At 46.3% G+C, this 20084-nt stretch overlaps 1 pseudogene; it reads left to right on the top strand.

The window, feature by feature from the left end:
* Nucleotides 1–7942: 7942 nt before the first annotated feature.
* Nucleotides 7943–8523, top strand: LOC147976285 (uncharacterized; annotated as a pseudogene).
* The last annotated feature ends 11561 nt before the right edge of the window (nt 8524–20084 follow it).

Here is a 20084-nt window from a genome sequence, read left to right as displayed (position 1 = left end):
CGGTATCGGCGATGCGCCATATTTCGGCTCCGCCCACTTGATAAAGTGACCCCCTCTGTGTGTGAGGGACGAGGCAAAATAGCCTTTTCCACAGCTCGAAGTGAGCCTCGCAGCCCAGGAACAACTCGCAGAGAGCAACATAGCCGATGATATGTAGGATGGAGGCGGGGGTGAAATTGTGTAATTGGAGGCTGTAGAACTCCAGGAGCCCGCGGAGGAACGGATGAATTGGAAATCCGAGTCCCCTTCATAAATAGGGAACAAGGCAGACCCGTTCCCACATAGAGGGACAGGGAAAGCTCTCCGCTTGCTCCCCGCCATTGTAGGTGGCAAGCCCGGCTCGAACGGGCACCATATACGCCAGAGGGAGAAACCCCTTAGTCTGCAGTTCGACTAATCAATTGGGTGGGACTGAACACCTCTCCCAATCACCGGGCTTAGGGCTTCGGGTGCGGGAGGAGGAGCTGCGGAGGTCGGCCATGATGGAATGGATCTTTCCGGAACGCGCTCTGATGGATTCTCGTTGGGGGAGGATGGTATGGATCGGATCTAAGGATCCCCATCCCTTTAATAGACAATTTATTTATCTGGCTAGGGGGGCGAATGTAAAAATGCCCTGGTGCCTCGTATTCATTCGACGTGTGGGAGAAAGCCCTTATTGGGCACAGAAGCCAAGAGGTCCAAACATTTATGGACCGGACACTGCTTTACAAACGTTCGAAAGATGGAGAAGAACCCGCCTTGCAATGTCGAAGATAACACTGCGCACCAGACTCATCGTCATTGAAGCCTGGTTCGGGGGCTACTGAGGGAGTCCTGGATTAGGGGGTATCCGGACAACCTGATTATATCCTTTGGCCGGACTGTTGGACTATGAAGATACAAGATTGAAGACTTAGTCTCGTGTCCGGATGGGACTCTACTTGGCGTGGAAGGCAAGCTAGGCAATACGGATATGTATATCTCCTCCTTTGTAACTGATTTTGTGTAACCCTAGCCCCCTCCGGTGTCTATATAAACCGGAGGGTTTTAGTCCGTAGGACAACATACAATCATACCATAGGCTATCTTCTAGGGTTTAGCCTCTCCGATCTCGTGGTAGATCAACTCTTGTAATACTCATATCATCAAGAATAAATCAAGCAGGACGTAGGGTTTTACCTCCATCAACAGGGCCCGAACCTGGGTAAAACATCGTGTCCCCTGCCTCCTGTTACCATCCACCTTAGACGCACAGTTCGGGACCCCCTACCCGAGATCCGCCGGTTTTGACACCGACACCTACCTTGACAATGAAGACGTGGATTTCGTCGAAGGGGACCTGGTACCCGTACTCGATTGAGACGGCCTCAGGCCCCCAGCCTGCATCGTTGATGTAGAGCTTACTACAGCGACTCTTGGTCATCCGGCCCACAACGTATCCCTTGATCCCTTCGAAGCTGCCCTTCAAGAACTCGAAACCACTGTGCGATGGCCCCACGGTGGGCGCCAACTATTGTGGAATTGTCATGGCAAATGTCCTAGCGGAAGGACTTAGCCGTGGAGCCATCGCAACTAGGTTAGCTTTAAGGGGTTAAACGATACAAAGGACACGGGAGTTTATACTGGTTCGGCCCCTTGCTATGAAGGTAAAATCCTACTCCAGTTGAGGTGGTATTGCTTGGGTTTCGATTACCAGGGAGAGCGAATACGCTTAACCTAGCTTTCGATCTCTCTTGTTTCTTGTCCTAAGCCGTCGCTGGGTCGTCCCTTTATATACATAGGTTGACGCCCGGCGACTCACAGAGTCCCGGCCGGCTCATCATCAATGTGTCCGGCTTGGTGATTAATTATACTTGCCTTACAATCCAAGCCATACATATATGGCGGTTTACACCTATGGGCCTTAAGTCGCCTTTGGGCTTTGGGCCCTTAGCAAGTATGCTTCATGAACCGCCATCTTCAACATCTTAACGGGCTTTGTCTTGATGAACCATCGTTGGTACAACCCGGCCCCTCCTGGGTGGGTCATACCCAATAGTTATATCCCCAACACCCTCCCTCCTCCAACACCTCCTCCTCCTCCGTAGTGCTTGGCGAAGCCCTGCCGGAGAACAACGAGCTCCACCACCACCACGTCGTCATGCTTCCTGATTTCTCCCTCAACTTCACCTCTCCCCTTGCTGGATCAAGAAGGAGAAGACGTCCCCGGGCTGTACGTGTGTTGAACGTGGAGACGCCGTCTGTTTGGCGTTTGGATCGGATCTTACATGATTTGAGTTGCCACGAGTACCACTCCATCGACTGCGTTCTTGTAACGCTTCCGCTTAGCGATCTTCAAGGGTATGAAGACCCTCTCTCTCATTGCTAGCATCTCCTAGATTGATCTTGGTGACACGTAGGAATTTTTTTGAATTATTACTACGATCCCCAACAAAAATGTCTGGACCGCATGGTCTAGACGTCTACGGGCGGTTTGATGGACGACATTGGAGATGCCCTTACTAGCTAGATGCATTAGCTTGGTGGAGCGACATGGAGGCAAACACTTATTTAAATGGTGATTTAGCTAAACAGAGCATTGGATAAGCGACTAGGTACTTCAAATTCTTGAATACTTTGTTTGATAAATATGATCAGTGTAGATCTTCTCTATGCTTGGCACGCTAATCTGCAAAGACTGAAATGTGTTAGCATTAGCCGAGCCAAATTTGAAGCCTGGATGTTAAAACCTTGGCTTGTTTAAAGGTATCGTTGTATGTTCCTTGAGTGAATTGCAAAAAACCACCACATTTGAACTTGAAGCACCGATTTGCCACCACATTCCTAGCACGTCCCCAAAATCCACCACTTTCCTTGTTAATTTTCTCAATAAAATCAAATGACCGTTTTGAGGTAGCTAACCCGATTTCTGACATGGCTGGCCCACCGGTCAGGTGCCACGTCGGACGAACCGAATGGCGAGTGGGTTGACGACCGTTAGGGGTCGCGCGTACAAAACAAAGCCCACCACTCGTCGTCGCTCACACTCCACTACACTCGCTCACTTTCACTCTACTCCACTCTGCTTTGTCCCCTATTGTCGCCTCCGGAGCTCTTTGCCGCCATATAAGATGCCATCATGGAAGGATGGAGAGGAGAGCAGCAAGGAGGAGCAACTGGTCGGCATGGAGCTGGAGCAGCACTAGGTAAGAGATCTGCTTTGCACCTAGGGTTAGGGTTCAAGTGTTCTTCGATTTGAGACCATCTTTGGAGCAGTTGCTCTTTGTTTTGTGGTTAATTAGTGTGGTACAATGCAGGTGAACCCTGGCACCACTATAGATGCATCCTTCTATGGTAGAGCTGCAGATGCAAGCATCAAATGTAGAATGCACTTGGCCCCATGCATGAAATATGTTGCATTTGAAGGGAAGGACATTGGGAGGAGGTTCTATGGATGCGATGTTCTGTTACATCTCCAATGTATATATAATTTTTTATTGTTCCATGCTATTATATTATCTGTTTTGGATGTTTTATATGCATTAATATGTTATTTTATATTATTTCTAGGACTAACCTATTAACCCAGAGCCCAGTGCTAGTTTCTGTTTTTCCTTGTTTTTGAGTTTTACAGAAATGGAATATCAAACAGAGTCCAAATGGAATAAAACTTTACGATGATTTTTCTTGGACTAGAAGACATCCACGGAGCTTGGAGAGGGGGTCAGACGATGGCCAAGGAGGCCACAAGCCTGCCAGGCATGCCCCTCGGGGGCACCCTTAGGGCTTGTGGGCCCCTCGGAGGTCCCCTGACCCTAATTCTTGCACTATAAATTCCCAAATATTCCCAAACCATCAGAGGCATCCACCAAAATACTTTTCCGCCACCGCAAGCCTTTGTTCTCGTGAATTCCATCTTGGGGCCTTTTCCGGCACCCTGCTGGTGGGGGATTCGATCACGGAGGGCATCTACATCAACCTTGATGCCCTTCCGATGAAGAGTAAGCAGTTTACCACGGACCTCAGGGTCCATAGCTAGTAGCTAGACGGCTTCTACTCCCTCTATGATCTACAATACCATGCTCTCCTCGATGTTCTTGGAGTTCTATCCGATGTAATATTGTTTTGCGGTGTGTTTGTCGAGATCCGATGAATTGTGAATTTATGATCAGATTATCTATGAATAGTATTTGAGTCTTTTCTGAACTCTTTTATGCATGATCAAATATCTTTGTATTTCTCTTTGAATTATCGGTTTGGTTTGGCCAACTAGATCGGTCCTTCTTGCAACGGGAGAGGTGCTTAGTTTTGGGTTCAATTTTGCGGTGTCCTCACCCAGTGAGATAGTAGGGGTAGCGAGGCACGTATTGTATTATTGCCATCAAGGGAGAAAATATGGGGTTTTATCATACTGCTTGAGTTTATCCCTCTATATCATGCCATCTTACTTAAGGTGTTACTCTGTTCTTATGAACTTAATACTCTAGATGCAAGGTGGATAGCAGTCGATGTGTGGAGTAATAGTTGTTAGGTTTCTATATTAAGAGCTATGCTATTATGAATCTTCTTAATTGTTTAAGAACAAAATCATCAGTACAAATTAGGCTGAGAAAATGCTCAAGACCAAATAGGCATGGCCAAATTGGTTTAGAACAAAAAGACCAGTCCAAATTGGACTAAGCAAATGCTCAAGACCAAATGGGCATGGCCAAATTGTTTTAGAACAAAATGACCAGTCCAAATTGGACTGAGCAAATGCTCAAGACAAAATGGGCATGGAAGCTCTTGTTTTAGTGCACTCACCAAATTGGGCATGGATGCTCTTGTTTTAGTGCACTCACCAAAATGGGCATGGATGCTCTTGTTTTCGGCTTTAGGGTGGCTCGGGGTCGACGGAAGCACCTAAACCCTACCATTTAGGCTTTAGGGTGCCTCGGGGTCGACGGAGCCACCTAAACATATCATTTAGGATTTAGGGTGGCTCGGGGTCGACGAAAGCACCTAAACCTAGTCTTTAGGTTTAGGGTGTCTCAGGTTCGACCGAGGCACCTAAACATATCATTCAGGCTTTAGGGTGGCTCGGGGTCGACGGAAGCACCTAAAAACCTAGTCTTTAGGTTTAGGATGTCTCGGGGTCGATGGAGCCACCTAAGCATACCATTTAGGATTTACGGTGGCTCGAGGTCGATGAAACCACCTAAACCTAGTCTTTAGATTTAGGGTGTATCGGGCTCGACGGAGCCACCCAAACATATCATTTAGGCTTTATGGTGGCTCAAGGTCGATGAAACCACCTAAACCTAGTATTTAGGTTTAGGGTGTCTCGGGATCGACGGAGCCACCTAAACATATCATTTAGGCTTTAGGGTGGCTCGGGGTCGACGGAACCACCTAAACCTAGTCTTTAGGTTTAGGGTGTCTCGGGCTCGCCGGAGCCACCTAAACGTATCATTTAGGCTTTAGAGTGGCTCGGGGTCGAGGGAACCACCTAAACATATCATTTAGGCTTTAGGGTGGCTCGGGGTCGACGGAACCACCTAAACTAAATTGTTGATCACAAATTGACAAAGAAACAAGAGTCAAATTGGCAAAGAAACAAGAGCCAAATTGGACATGATAATGCTTACAGAAACATGTTCTCCAGCATACTGGTTCTCAGGCATACCAGTTCTCAAGCTAAGCATACTAACACAAACAAATTCTCAAGCTAAGTACTTACCACACATACCAATTCTCAGGCATAGTTTCTCAAACTTAGAAATACTTAAGGTAGGTAGTTCAAAAGACAACAGCCAAATTGTGCATCCACTAGTTGCCATTGGCATAAAAGTAACCCCTCATCCTTGTGCTTTGGAACCTCTTCCTTTTCGACCCTACTGTTGTTGCCTCTGTTGTAGTTGCAGCCCTAGGTGCCATGTATGGCCTTCCACCTCTCCTAATGGGTGCATTGCTTGAACCCGAAGCTCTTGTGGCAGCCTAGGAAGGAGTAGTAAAAGCATCACTTGTTCTACTTTCCCTTATAGAAGCAACAATTGTTCTTCTTGGCCTTGTAGAAGCAGCAGGCTGTGTAGGGCCGGTAGAAGGAACACTTGTTCTTCTTCCCCCGATAGATGCACCAGGTGGTGTACTAGCAGCAGGCTGGGCAGGAGCTGAAGAACTTCCCCTAGCTTCATGGTAGTGAGTTCTTGTTGTCTAATATAGAAAACATCATAGCCCAACAGTTAGGATAAATCCATCAAATGATTAAGTACAAGAGAAAATCCTAGAAATGTGCATATTCCATACCTTGCGCTTGTTCTTTCTTGCCTGCGGATGAGGCTTCAGGGGCTGAGGGCAGTAGGTGTACTTATGTTTCTGCATTTTGCAGTTGCTACAGGTGATAGTTGCCATCCTTGATGTATCCTTATTTGTTGGGACCTCAAATTGCCCCTTTCTCCTAGTTGTTTGCTTCCTGCACTTCTTCTCCTTGAACACTGGTGGATCTATGTCTGTAGTTGGTGTCCTAGGCCAACAGTCAGGCCCTGGTACAGGGTAGATGATGTGCTTGTATGTTTCCTTATACAATGGCTTTTTGAAGAACTCTTGCACATAGTCTTCTGGCTGTCCCTTCACTCTTGTAATGGCAGAAACTGCATGGTTACATGGCCAACCACATATGTCCCATTTCTTGCAGTCACGGGTCCACTTATCAAGGTTCACATAGTAGGTAGACTCCCCACTAGTGACTTGACAAATACCAGGACCTGCCATGTATGCAGTGCAATGCCTAGAGTACTTCTTTGACTCCTCCAACTCCTCCATATAAGTGGGTGTTATCTCCCACCTACTCTTCTTTGTCTTCTCCCTAACTACTTGGTACTTAACCATCAACTTAGTTCCGAATCCATCTACACAGCTCCTAATTGGCTTGTTCCTCACATCTAGTATCATCTTGTTAAATACTTCACTAAGATTGTTGATCACTAGGTCTAGTTTGCATGTGTGATCCACAACATGCCTTGCCCAAGTCTCTTTAGGGATATTACAAAGCCACTTCCAAGCATCTTCATCCTCCTTCTTCAGTTCATTTGTTGCAACCTCAAAACCATTCTTGGTGTATAAATATGCAGCATTGTCCATATGCTTCTTCAACTCCTCACTCCTGAAGCCAACTGACTGGAATTGTATTCACGATATTCGCAGTAGAAATTTATACCAATAATAATATATTTTCAGATCTATAAACCAAAAAACCCAAAAATACCTTGCTGTGATTTATTTAGATTTACTTTAGTTTGCTCTTTTATTTATCTTTTATACCTATCTCTACTAGACCTCACTCTTGTTCGAGACCGTGAAGGGATTGACAACCCCTTTTTCACGTTGAGTGCAAATAGTTGTTAGTATGTGCAGGTGCATAGATTGGAGACATGCTTGTGCCTCCTACTGGATTGATAACTTGGTTCTTAACTCAGGGAAATACTTATCTCTACTTTGCTGCATCACCCTTTCCTCTTCAAGGGAAAAACCAATGCAAGCTCAAGAAGTAGCATGTTCCTCAAGTTAGTGTTATCCAACTAGGATTTGTGTTGGTGGCAGTCAGTGGTTGCAATTTCTATCAGTAAATTCAGTTCAATTCAGGGGATTGAACTATTCAATTGATTTGGACTATGGTGTTGAATGATCTAATGTAGTTTGTTGTAGGTTCAGTTGATCAAAGATGTTTTTAAAAGTGATTTTGCGATGCTAGTATCTGGATTAGGGTTCTATTTAAGTGGATTGGATATGTAATTGGTACATTGAATTATAGTATGCAATGCTAGTATGCTTTAACAACTATTTTGTATGAATTAATGGTAGTATTGCTACTGTCATATAAGCTTAGCTTGAACTTCAAGTTTCCTGAATCTCTGTTGTATCTGCAAGCCTGACTGAATCACTGAATATCTCATGTATTTTCTTGTTTAAGTTAGCATATTTATTTTCTAATACTTGATGCAGGATGGTATTGACTGTGGCGTTGCTCAATGGGTTGATGCCCCATGACCTTCTATTCTGCAAAAGATGTTTGGTGAATATATGGGAGGTGTTTCATAAGGAGAACCATGGCAAAATGATGGACCATGAGAAGTATAAGAAATAGTTGGCCAAGGTGAACAAACAGTTGGATACACTTGGGGATCAGTACAGTCAGCTGGTTGAGGATGTCACCAAGATATTTGATTGGGCATATCAGAACAACAAGGTCATGAGTGATGAAGAGTTCAAGCAGAAACAGATGGATGTGGACAAGGACAAGGACATGGAGAAGCTAGCTATCGGCAAGGAGATGGAGAGTGCTGCCTTTGGCAAGATGAAGGAGATGGAGAAGCTGGCTGAGGAGCACAAGGAGCTGAAGTGCATTCTTATATCCCAGGGAGAGACATTAGGAACACCAGGAAGGAAAGGGATGAGATGCAGAATGAGAGGAACAGGCTGACAGAGGAGAATAAGAAGCTGGAGTTTTTGGTGGGTGATCTTATGAAAGCCGGTCATGGCAACAAGGACAAGCTTGCCAAGATAAAGTCAATCCTTGATGAGTGAACAATGATGCTCATCACCTTAGTTTGCGGTTATGTTAAGCTAATATGTGGCCTTGGAATAATATAGCTGGCCTTGGGGTTGTATATTTTAGGAATCCCCTAGTTATGTAATGACTGTAATGATTATCTGCAAAACTACCTCTAGTTAAGTTATGTAATGGCTGTAATGACTAGATGCAAAACTACCCCAGTTATATAATGTTGTTAGATTTCTATATTAAGAGCTATGCTATTATGAATCTGCTTAATTGTTTTAGAACAAAATCATCAGTCCAAATTGGGCTGAGCAAATGCTCAAGACCAAATGGGCATGGCCAAATTGGTTTAGAACAAAAAGACCAGTCCAAATTGGACTGAGCAAATGCTCAAGACCAAATGGGCATGGCCAAATTGTTTTAGAACAAAATGACCATTCCAAATTGGACTGAGCAAATGCTCAAGACAAAATGGGCATGGAAGCTCTTGTTTTAGTGCACTCACCAAAATGGGCATGGATGCTCTTGTTTTAGTGCACTCACCAAAATGGGCATGGATGCTCTTGTTTTCTGCTTTAGGGGGGCTCGGGGTCAACGGAAGCACCTAAACCCTACCATTTAGGCTGTAGGGTCCCTCGAGGTCGACGGAGCCACCTAAACATATCATTTAGGCTTTAGGGTGGCTCGGGGTCGACGAAAGCACCTAAACCTAGTCTTTAGGTTTAGGGTGTCTCGGGGTCGACGGAGGCACCTAAACATATCATTCAGGCTTTAGGGTGGCTCGGGGTCAACGGAAGCACCTAAAAACCTAGTCTTTGGGATTAGGGTGTCACGGGGTCGATGGAGCCACCTAATCATATCATTTAGGCTTTACGGTGGCTCGGGGTCGATGAAACTACCTAAACCTAGTCTTTAGGTTTAGGGTGTCTCGGGCTCGACGGAGCCACCTAAACATATCATTTAGGCTTTATGGTGGCTCGAGGTCAATGAAACCACCTAAATCTAGTTTTTGGGTTTAGGGTATCTCGGGCACGACGGAGCCACCTAAACATATCATTTCGGCTTTAGGGTGGCTCGGGGTCGACGAAACCACCTAAACCTAGTCTTTAGGTTTAGTGTGTCTCGGGCTCGACGGAGCCACCTAAACGTATCATTTAGGCTTTAGAGTGGCTCGGGGTCGAGGGAACCACCTAAACATATCATTTAGGCTTTAGGGTGGCTCGGGGTCGACGGAACCACCTAAACTAAATTGTTGATCACAAATTGACAAAGAAACAAGAGTCAAATTGGCAAAGAAACAAGAGCCAAATTGCAAATGATAATGCTTACAGAAACATGTTCTCAAGCATAATAGTTCTCAGGCATACTTGTTCTCAAGCTAAGCATACTAACACAAACAAGTTCTCAAGCTAAGTACTTATTACACATACCAGTTCTCAGGCATAGTTTCTCAAACTTAGAAATACTTAAGGCGGGTAGTTCAACAGACAATAGCCAAATTGTGCATCCACTAGTTGCCATTGGCATAAAAGTAACCCCTCATCCTTGTGCTCTGGAACCTCTTCCTTTTGGATCCTATTGTTGCCGCCTTTGTTGTTGCTGCCTCTATTGTAGTTGCAGCCCTAGGTGCCATGTATGGCCTTCCACCTCTCCTGCTGGGTGCATTGCTTGAACCCAAAGTTCTTGTGGCAGCCTAGGAAGGAGTAGTAGAAGCATCACTTGTTCTGCTTTCCCTTCTAGAAGCAGTAATTGTTTTTCTTGGCCTTGTAGAAGCAGCAGGCTGTGTAGGATCATTAGAAGGAACACTTGTTCTTCTTCCCCTAGCAGATGCACCAGGTGGTGCACTGGCAGCAGGCTGGGCAGGAGCTCAAGAACTTCCCCCAGCTTCATGGTAGTGAGTTCTTGTTGTCTAATATAGAAAACATCATAGCCCAACAGTTAGGATAAATCCATCAAATGATTAAGTACAAGAGAAAATCCTAGAAATGTGCATATTACATACCTTGTTCTTGTTCTTTCTTTCCTGTAGATGAGGCTTCAGGGGCTGAGGGCAGTAGGTGTACCTATGTTTCTGCATTTTGCAATTGCTACATGTGATAGTTGCCATCCTTGATGTATCCTTCTTTGTTGGGACCTCAAATTGCCCCTTCCTCCTAGTTGTTTGCTTCCTGCACTTCTTCTCCTTGAACACTGGTGGATCTATGTCTGTAATTAGTGTCCTAGGCCAACAGTCAGGCCCTAGTACAAGGTAGATGATGTGCTTGTATGTTTCCTTATACAATGGCTTTTTGAAGAACTCGTACACATAGTCTTCTGGCTGTCCCTTCACTCTTATAATGGCAGAAACTGCTTGGTTACATGGCCAACCACATATTTCCCATTTCTTGCAGTCACGGGTCCACTTATCAAGGTTCACACATGTAACACCCTCGATGCGACTATAGCTCCCACGTGTCGAGGCACGACTTAGAGACATAATCGCATTGAAGGCATATGTCGCAAGTTAGGCAATCTTCACAACATCCCATGTAATATAAATAATAAAGGGGAGATAACATAGTTGGCTTACACTCGCCACGTCAATCAAGTACATAAATAACATTACATCATCCAAACACTCATGGCCCGACTACAGCGCCAAAATAAAAGATAACCCAACAAGCGACACGGTCCCAATCACCCCCAACTGGGCACCACTACTGATCATCGGGAAAGGAAACATAGTAACGTTGAGAGTCTTCATCGAACTCCCACTTGAGCTCGAACGCGTCTCCTGAAGCGGAATCATCAGGCCCTGCATCTGGTGTAATAGTAATCTGTGAGCCACAGGGACTCAGCAATCTCGCACCCTCGCGATCAAGACTATTTAAGCTTATACGTAAGGCAAGGTAAATATAAGTGGAGCTGCAGCAAGCGACTAGCAAGTATGGTGGCTACCTTATACGCAAAAGAGAGCGAGAAGAGGAGGCAAAGCGCGAGCGAGAAACTAGAGAGCAACCTGCGCAAACATTATTCCAACACCGTGTCCACTTCCCGGACTCCGCCGAGAAGAGGCCATCACGGTAACACACTCAGTTGATTCATTTTAATTAAGTTAAGGTTCAATTTATCTACAACCGGACATTAACAAATTCCCATCTGCCCATAACCGCGGGCACGGCTTTCGAAAGTTCAAATCCCTGCAGGGGAGTCCCAACTTAGCCCATGACAAGCTCTCGCGGTCAATGAAGGAATAGACCTCCTCCCAAGACGTTCCGATCAGACTCGGTATCTCGGTTACTCAAGACACTTCGACAGGTTAAAACAAGACCAGCAACACCGCCCGGATGTGCCGACAAATCCCGATAGGAGCTGCACATATCTCTTTCTCAGGGCACACTCAGATGAGCGCTCCATACAACTAAAACCAAACCTCGAGTTTCCCCGAGGGGGCGCTGCATAGGACTCTAGTTTGGACCAACACTCAGAGGAGCACTGGCCCGGGGGGTTTAAATACGATGACCCTCGGGCTCCGGAAACCCAAGGGAAAAATAGGCTAGGTGGAAAATGGTAAGACCAATGTTGGGCATTGTTGGAAAAGCTTTAATCAAGGCGAAATATCAAGGGGTTCCCATTATAGCCCAACCGCGTAAGGAACGCAAAATCCGGGAACATAACACCGATATGACAGAAACTAGGGCGGCAAGAGTGGAACAAAACACTAGGCGAGAGGCCGAGCCTTCCACCCTTCACCAAGTATATAGATGCATTAAGATAACAAGACAATATAATGATATCCCAACAAGTAAATAAATATTCCAACAAGGAACGGCCTCCAATCTTCACCTGCAACTAGCAACGCTATAAGAGGGGCTGAGCAAAGCGGTAACATAGCCAATCAACGGTTTGCTAGGACATGATGGGTTAGAGGTTTTACATGGCAATTTTGGAGGCTTGAAAGCAAATGGTAGGCATCGAAGCATTGGCATAGCAAAAGAGCGAGCAAACTAGCATAGCAAAGATAGTAGTGATTTCGAGGGTATGATCATCTTGCCTGCACAGTTGTCAGAGTTGACTGGATCCCCGAAAGCAAACTCAACAGGCTCCTTGTTAGCAAACTCGTCTCCCAGCTCTACCCAAACAAGACAAACAAGCAACAAGGATACCATCAACCACGTGCAAACTCAAACAACACGATGCAAAGATGATATGCTATGCGGGATGCGATGCGGGATGCAAAATGCAAGATATGAAAGGAAATGCATGAACCTGGCCTCAACTTGGAAATCCAAGTGTGCCACTGGAAAGATGAGATGAAATCGCTTGAAAACGATATAAAGAACGCCGGAATCGGAGTTACGGTTTGGAAATGGCAAGCGATTCAAAAATGACACCGGTCTGCGATTTACAACAAGTAGCTATCTAAATGCAATGAGATGAGCATGCTACAGCAACCAAATAAGACAACAAAATACATGGCAGGGATGCATTCAAGATTCTTAACAAAAGTATAGCACTGAGCTACAGCCAAATTATCCATTAACAGGTTCAAACAAGCATGGCAAAAATGCATATGGCAAACATATCTCAGACTTAGTGAAATTAACACTTGTCTGGAATTTCAGATCAGGTAGCTCTCTTCGGAGCAACAAAACTACATGCTACAGGACCTGGACATGGCAAAGTAAAGCATGGCATGGAGCTACTCAAAGAGCTTAACAAAAGTCCCTTAGTGACCTTGAGCCAAAAGGGGTCAGAAAATACAATTGCAAGCACGCGAACATAGCAAAAACATAATCAGTTTTCATACTTAGTGAAAACTGGCACGTGCTAAAATATAACTCAAGAGGGCATGTTTACGAGCTCGATGCACTTACTACGGTGCAAGTCATGGCAATACAAGCATACACCCATAAAGAAGGCACAAAATGCAAGCTAGACATGGCAAGAACAATAGCATAGCATGCACGGATCAACTACAACATCACCGGCAAAATTGCAAACAAGTTGACAATCTGCCCAGATTCACAAAGTAGCAAAAGTAGAGCTCGATTGACTCAAGCTAGGTTGCTCCATAATTTCAAACAAAGACATGGATGGATAGAGCACTACAATATTAACAAAACATCCTTACTGATCATCCTCAAAATAGGCACGGATCACTAGGAAATAACAAGAACATATGACAACATGAGATAAACAGCTCCAGGACTTAGTGAAATTACTAAGTCCCTGAAAACAGAATTAGCAAGTGCACCACTTTGCAAGCTTGCACAAGTCACCACACACATCAAAAAAATACATGGGTTGCACCTCTAGAAAGATGACAAAACCCTTAACAAAACACATGTAGAGCATCAGGGCATAGCATGCACACATTAATCATGGCAAAAATGACAAAAACCTAAACGGAGTAGCAGATCTGACAATTAACTCAAGTAGCCCTCTTCTAACAGCATTTCGGGCATCAAGATGAACTCAAATGAAAATGATGCAATGGAATGAAATGATGTACTCTCTGAGATGAACATTTTGATATGCTATATGCATGAATCGGAGCTACGGATGCAAAGTTAAGGGGTCACGAACATGAGCACTTCGACTGAAAATCTCCGGGACTTAGAGAAAGAAACGACCTAGGGTTCCGGTGGCACGCAGCCCGAGGCCGGATCCGAGCTCGCCGGCGTCGATGGCCGGTGCGGCGGCCGGAGCGGGAGGAAGAGGCCGGGCGGCGGAGAGGAGGCGAGGCGGTGGCCGGACGGCGGCGTCGGCGGCGGCTTGCGCGGCGGCGCGTCGCGAGGCGGGGAGGAGCGGCGACCGGGCGGCAGCGGCGGCGTTCGCCGGCGGCGGGGCGGAGCAGGCGGCGGCGCGGCGCTGGAGTGGCGGGCGACGGCGGCGCGCCGAAGGGAGAGCGGGGCAGCGCGGGGAAGGCGGCGGCCGGGCTCGGGGGCCGGATCTGGGCCCGAGCGGGCCGACGCGATGGACGGCGGCGGGAGGCCACGTGGCGGTGTTTCACTGGCCTGGCGCGGCGGCGCAAAGAGTCCGGCCAGGGGCGGACATGTCCGGCGCGGCGGGGCGATTTTTTAGGGTTTCGGGGGAAGGAGGTGATCCGAATTTCGGGGGGGGCTTTAAATAGGCATAGAGGGAGCTAGGAGAGTCCAAATGAGGTGCGGTTTTCGGCCATGCGATCGTGATCGAACGCTCGAGATGATGGAGCAGTGTTAGGTGGGGTTTGGGCCAAATTGAAGGGGTGTTGGGCTGCAACACACACGAGGCCTTTACGGTCCCTCGGTTAACCGTTGGAGTATCAAACGAAGTCCAAATGATACGAAACTTGACAGGCGGTCTACCGGTAGTAAACCAAAGCCACTTGGCAAGTCTCGGTCCAATCCAGAAATGTTTAATCCCGACACATGAAAGAAAGCTAGAAATGACCACCGGAGGAGAACGAAGCGCCGGAATGCAAAACGGACAACGGGGAAAATGCTCGAATGCATGAGACGAACACGTATGCAAATGCAATGCACATGATGACATGATATGAGATGCATGACAACGACAACAACACACGGAGACAAAACCCGAACCCGAGGAAATAAATATAACTTAACGCCGGAAACGGCAAGAGTTGGAGTACAAATTGGGAAAATTACATCCGGGGTGTTACAACACTCCACCACTACGAAAGGATCTCGTCCCGAGATCTAGGACTGAAAGAACGTCGGGTACTCAGAACGGAGGTGATCCTCGCGTTCCCAGGTAGCTTCACGGTCGGAATGGTGTGACCACTTGACTTTGAGAAATTTGATTGACTTGTTGTGAGTCTTGCGTTCAGTCTCTTCAAGAATAGCAACTGGGTGCTCATGATAAGAGAGATCTTCTTGGAGCTCAATCTCCTTGAAGTTGACGGTGCGGTCAGGAGTTTTGAAGCACTTTCGAAGCTGAGAGACATGGAACACGTCATGAACGTTTGCAAAGTTTGAAGGAAGCTCGAGTTGATAGGCGAGGTCGCCTCTCTTGCTGATAATCTTGAAAGGTCCCACATATCTGGGGGCAAGCTTCCCTTTGATACCGAAGCGACGAGTACCTTTCATAGGAGAGACACGGAGGTAAACATGATCTCCGATCTCGAAAGCCAAATCACGGTGCTTACTATCATAGTAGCTCTTCTGACGGGATTGGGCTGCTTTGAGGTTATCACGAATGACTTTGCACATTTCTTCTGCCTCTGTGATTAAGTCATTACCCAAAAGCTGACGTTCACCAGTTTCAGACCAGTTGAGAGGGGTACGGCACTTCCTGCCATACAGAATTTCAAAAGGGGCCTTGCCTGAACTTGCTTGAAAACTGTTGTTGTAGGAGAATTCAGCATAAGGAAGACAATCCTCCCACTTCATGCCGAAGGAGATCACACAAGCCCTGAGCATATCTTCAAGAATCTGGTTGACACGCTCGACTTGACCGCTAGTTTGAGGATGGAATGCTGTGCTGAAGCGGATGTTGGAGCCCATGGCCTTCTGAAAAGAATCCCAAAACTTCGAGGTAAAGATGTTGCCACGGTCTGAAGAGATCACTTGTGGAATACCGTGCAGAGAGACAATACGAGAGGTATACAGTTCCGCCAATTGAGCTGCAGTGATCGACTCTTTGATAGGCAGAAAATGAGCCACTTTGGCGAGTTTGTCGATGACAACGAATATAGCATCATTGCCACGCTTGGACTTTGGAAACCCAGTCAGGAAGTCCATTTCAATGTGGTCAAACTTCCATTCTGGAATGGCAAGAGGTTGGAGGAGACCTGCTGGCGTTTGGTGTTCTGCCTTCACTCTTCTGCAGACATCACATTCATTCACGAATTGAGCGATCTCGCGCTTCATTCGAGTCCACCAATAAGCTTGCTTGAGGTCCTGATACATCTTCGTGCTCCCAGGGTGGATAGAGAGGAGAGAATTGTGGGCCTCGTTCATGATCACTTTACGGAGGTCACCTTTGGGTACCACAATACGATCCTCGAAGAAAAGAGTGTCCTTGTCATCAAGGCGGTAGCACTTGTACTTGGACTGATTCTTGGCAATCCCAATCTTCACCTTTTTCACCATAGCATCAAGAAGCTGAGCTTGGCGAATCTGGTCTTCTAAGGTAGAAGAGACTTGAAGGTTGGCGAGGAAACCTTGAGGAACAACTTGCAGATTAAGTTTGCGGAAAGCTTCACAAAGCTCAAGTTGATAAGGCTTGAGAATCAGACTGTTGCAGTAAGCTTTCCTGCTCAATGCGTCAGCAATCACATTGGCCTTGCCTGGAGTATACTCAATACTCGGATTATACTCTTGAATCATTTCGACCCATCGAGTTTGCCTGAGGTTGAGATTAGGCTGAGTGAAGATGTACTTGAGACTCTTGTGATCAGTGAAAATGTCCACTTTTCTTCCCAATAGAAGATGTCTCCAAGTCAAAAGAGCATGCACAACTGCCGCCAACTCGAGATCATGAGTGGGGTAGTTCTTCTCATTAGGCTTCAACTGGCGAGAGGTATAAGCAACAACTTTCTTCTCTTGCATCAATACTGCGCCAAGACCTTGGAGAGAGGCATCACAAAAGACCTCGTACGGCTTGGATTCATCAGGCGGAGTCAGAACTGGAGCAGTGATCAATTTCTCTTTCAAAGTGTTGAAAGCAATATCACACTCCGGAGACCAAACGTACTTGACGTGCTTCTGAAGAAGATTAGAGAGAGGCTTCGCGATCTTAGAAAAGTTTTCAACGAATCTTCGGCAATAGCTTGCGAGACCGAGGAAGATACGGAGTTGCTTCACGTTCTGAGGAGGTTCCCAATTCACAATTGCAGACACCTTCTCAGGATTCACGGCAATGCCCTTGGCAGAGATGATATGACCAAGATAAAGAACCTCATCGAGCCAAAATTCACACTTGGAGAACTTGGCGTAGAACTGATGTTCTCTGAGCTTATCAAGAACCAAACGCAAGTGCTTGGCATGATCTTCCTTGTTCTTGGAGAAAACCAGAATGTCATCGAGATAGACCAAAACAAGGTCATTGGTGTAGGCGTTGAAGATGAAGTTCATCATGCGAGAGAACGTCGGAGGAGCGTTGACGAGACCAAAAGACATGACAGTGTATTCATATGAACCAAAGCTTGTCCTGAAAGCCGTCTTGGGAATATCTTGCTCACGGATTCGAATCTAATGATAACCCATACGGAGATCAAGCTTGGAGAATACTTGGGCACCTTTAAGTTGTTCGAACAGCTCATTGATGTTGGGAAGTGGGTATTTGTTCTTGATGGTCTTCTTGTTCACTGGACGGTAATCAACACAAAGTCGGTCCGTTCCATCCTTCTTCTTCACAAAAAGAACACCACAACCCCACAGAGAAGAACTAGGCCGGATGAGACCCATTTTCTCTTGAATATCGAGTTGCTTCTTCAGCTCCTTCAGCTCTTTAGGTCCGAGCTTGTAAGGACGTTTGCACACAAGTTCCGTGCCAGGCTCAAGATCAATAACGAATTCAACTGGCCGGTGCGGAGGCATTCCTGGAAGTTCTCCTGGAAAGACGTCTTGATATTCGCAAACGACTGGAATTTGAGAGATGGCATCCAATTCACCCTTCTCATTTAGAGAAAACAGACGGATTGTATTATCCCGAGCGGCAAAGACAATTACATCCTCAGACGAATGAGTCAAATGAATCTGCCTGGCAGCACAATCAAGATGTGCCTTGTGCTTAGAAAGCCAATCCATTCCGAGAATAAGATCAATATCCGAGTTACCAAGAACAATTGGGGAAGAAAGGAACTTGTAGTCACCCAATGTGATAGTAACCTCCGGGACGCAGGTGTTAGCTGTCATCTGCTTGCCCGACGACACAATTTGCAAGGAACTTTGCAGATACTGATAATCACACTCATACTTTGATGCAAAAGGTTTGGAAATGAAGCAATGCGATGCACCGGTGTCAAAAAGAACTTTTGCAGGAATATCATTAACAGGAAGGTTACCCATGATGTCATCTGGTGAGTCCTCTGCCTGAGCTGCATTCACCATATTAACCTTGGCGAACTTGGGGTTATGCTTGACCACGGCTGTACTTGCCGATCTGGCAGGAGGAGGAGGAGGAAGACGCCTCTGGTTGAGACACTTGTTGGCATAGTGACCCTTCTGTTGGCACTTGTTGCACGTGACCTCTGAAAGCGGACGGTGATACGGAGCACTCGATCTTGGAGCTTGAGACGAAGTCTTGTTCTGAAAGCCAGGGTTGGGTGGGTGGGAAGAACCACTGCCACCTTTACTCTTCTGCTGATATGGCTGACGGAACGGAGGAGGAGGAAGCCAATACTTCTGCTGCTTGACCACTTGAGTAGAGGAAGAAGGAGTAACATCTCTGGCTCGCTTCTTGGAAGCATCACACCTCAACTGAGCAGCCTCTTGCTTCAGTGCCATGTTGTAAAACTCATCGTATCTCAAGGGCTCAAAGAGGACAAGAGCTAGCTGAATTTCTTCTCTGAGACCACCCCTGAACTAATATATCATGCTCTTCTCATCAGGTACGTCCTGCTTAGCAAAGTGGGCGAGCTTCTGAAACAACTTGTTGTAGTCATAGACAGACAAAGAGCCTTGCTTCAGATTGCGGAATTCCTCACGCTTGCTTTCAACCATGCTCTGGGGAATATGATGAGCTCGGAAATCTCGACGGAAATCATCCCAAGTGATAACACGTCCACCTCTGGAGTCCTTGTACTGCTGGAACCATTTTGCAGCTTGATCTTTGAGTTGGAAGGAAGCGAACTTAACAAAGTCCTCAGGCCTGACGTTACTGCACTCGAAATGCTTGCACAGATCCACAAGCCAATCGTCAGCATCGGTTGCCTCGACACAATTGCTGAAAGTCTTTGGCCCGTTAGCAAGGAACTGGTTGAGTGTAGCAAAGTGATTCTGATTGTTGCCTTGATTCCCTTGGTTGCCTTGATTGCGCTCTTGAAGAATTTGCATGATCAGCTGTGTGTTTGCATTGGTTGCGGCCATCACAGCTTGCCATGCCTCTGGAGGAGGTGGAGGTGGTGGCGGATCAGGATTCGGAGTCGTGCGCGTTGGAGGAGCCATCCTGAAGAGGTTGACCACCATTAGCACATTGACAGACAAATATTGAAGCTGAATCCAACGGAATGAAAATTGCAACATATAGTCTTCACATCCGAACAAAATGAACGAATGCATTCCTCTTGAAATGGTCACATATCCATAAATTGAGAAGCCACGTAGAATTAAGGTAGAGAAATAAATCAACAAGGTACGGATCAAGAACGAATAATCGGTAAGAAATCCCAATCTCAAACCAATATCCGTGGAAGAAGAACTAGAGCTACAAGAATTCCCACCTATGAAACTCCCCAACCTTTCCGGTTATGCAATCAGGTGTTGGGGATACAGGGGAAGCATAATATCTCACCCAAACTAGCAAATCCTACATCCAGTTGTATCCATCCTTCAACACATAACCAAGAAACCTTCGGAAACCATCTACCTCAACCTTCGAAAAACATTCGTTATACAAGTTTTGGCGATACTCCCGAACTCCCGCCCCAGTACTGGGT

The sequence above is a fragment of the Triticum urartu genome, chromosome 4A, assembly GCF_056163025.1.
Source record: "Triticum urartu cultivar PI428250 chromosome 4A, HENAU_Tu73, whole genome shotgun sequence".
Classification (NCBI taxonomy): Eukaryota; Viridiplantae; Streptophyta; class Magnoliopsida; order Poales; family Poaceae; genus Triticum; species Triticum urartu.
This window is presented reverse-complemented; position numbering and strand designations above follow the sequence as displayed.